The sequence below is a fragment of the Oryctolagus cuniculus genome, chromosome 8, assembly GCF_051225735.1.
Source record: "Oryctolagus cuniculus isolate XC-2025 breed Fujian yellow rabbit chromosome 8, ASM5122573v1, whole genome shotgun sequence".
Classification (NCBI taxonomy): Eukaryota; Metazoa; Chordata; class Mammalia; order Lagomorpha; family Leporidae; genus Oryctolagus; species Oryctolagus cuniculus.
In genome coordinates, this window is record NC_142874.1 from 11,895,638 (window position 1) to 11,897,522 (window position 1,885).

The window sequence follows — 1,885 nt, forward strand, 5'->3', positions numbered from 1 at the left end:
AGGACTACAAAGGAGGAGAGAGACAACATGCACCAGGAACATCTAAGGGGAACATCTATCTGAAGGAACACCTGTGCAGCCCCCGAGAGAGCCGGCCGGCGGTGTGCCGCTCCCCCGCGGAAGTGGGGAAAGTGGCCAGGGGGAACCGCCCTTCTACGGAGGTGGAAGGGTCGGTAGCCAACCCGGGAAGAACCAGCAGCAAACCCAGGGAGGGCCGAGCAGACGAAAGAACAGCGCAGGGTCCTGTGTCGTTCCTCCACGAAGAGGGGGAGCGACAGAAAATACTTAAATGGCCACATCATCTTTTCTAGTTTCAGTCTTTACCACACAGTTTTAAAAAAATGGGCAATTCTGACAATTGTGGTAATTTTTTTTCATCCTAATTCAAGCAATTTGGCTTATCTTTATGGATTTAATTATTGTAACCTCCAATCAGAAAGGGGCAGAACTCCTGATGTAAACCTGGAAGTGAGCGAGTCTTTGGATAGGTTCTAGTAAACGCTGTGGAAGAACCACACCTTGGGACAAGGACCCAGGGGCCCGAGCGGCTGGGTGCCAGTCCCTCGCAGCCTGACATGAAGGCTGCTCGAGCGCCAAGTGTTTCTCCTGTCTCCCCCATCTTGTGGTCCCCGGCCCAACATGATACTGACCAAAGCCCAGTACGAGGAGATAGCCCAGTGCCTAGTGTCTGTACCGCCACCAGGCAGAGCCTGAGGAAGCTGAAGCAGAGGTTCCCCAGTCAATCGCAGGCCACTCTGCTGAGCATCTTCTCCCAGGAGTACCAGAAACATAGTAAAAGAACACAAGTCAAACATCATCATACTTTGGAAGCAATTGAAAGTTATTACCAGGCCGGGGCCGCGGCTCTCTAGGCTAATCCTCCGCCTTGCGGCGCCGGCACACCGGGTTCTAGTCCCGGTCGGGGCGCCGGATTCTGTCCCGGTTGCCCCTCTTCCAGGCCAGCCCTCTGCTGTGGCCAGGGAGTACAGTGGAGGATGGCCCAAGTGCTTGGGCCCTGCACCCCATGGGAGACCAGGAGAAGCACCTGGCTCCTGCCTTCGGATCAGTGCGGTGCACCGGCTGCGGCGGCCATTGGAGGGTGAACCAACGGCAAAGGAAGACCTTTCTCTCTGTCTCTCTCTCTCACTGTCCACTCTTCCTGTCAAAAAAAAAAAAAAAAAGTTATTACCAGAGGTATCTGAATGGAGCTGTCCCAGTGCTCCTGGAGTTAGCCAATGAGGTGGACTATGCACCCTCATTAATGGCTCACATTATACTGGAGAGGTTTCTCCAAGAACACGGGAAGCTCCACCCTCGAAGTCTGTTATAAATAGTATGCTACGATGGAGTTCTAGCATATCAGGTCTGTCAGTGCACTGTGAACAACTGCTGTTGTGGACCACTGGTGGTCTGCATCAGACATGCCATTGGTCATGAGCATGAAGTCCTGCTGAGAGACTCGCGTCTAGGGAAAAATCTTTCTTTTCTGGATGAAGATCAGCTCCGTGCAAAGGGTTATGACAAAACACCAGACTTTATTTTGCAAGTACCAGTTGCTGTGGAAGGGCACATCATTCACTAGGTTGAAAGCGAAGCCTCATTTGGTGACGAATGTAGCCACCATGCCTACCTGCACGACCAGTCCCGGAGCTACGGGAACAGATCTGGGCCAGGCTTGGTCATCTGTTGGTACGGCTTTATCCAGGAGCTGGGCTGCAACCGGGAGAGGGGCATCCTGCTCAAAGCCTATTTCCCGACCCACATCGTCACCTGTGCCACAGCACAGCTTGACCCTGGAGCTCCCAGAGGAGGAGGTGACTCCGGGAGCAATTTCACTTTCCTGCAGTGTGAACTCCTGGCAACCGCTGCCCTGAACTTCAGCTGA

The 1,885-nt window shown here is 53.5% G+C and overlaps 1 pseudogene; it reads left to right on the forward strand.

Annotated features, from left to right (window-relative positions):
* The first annotated feature begins 463 nt into the window (after window positions 1-463).
* On the forward strand, window positions 464-1,885 carry LOC100349789 (CDAN1-interacting nuclease 1-like; annotated as a pseudogene).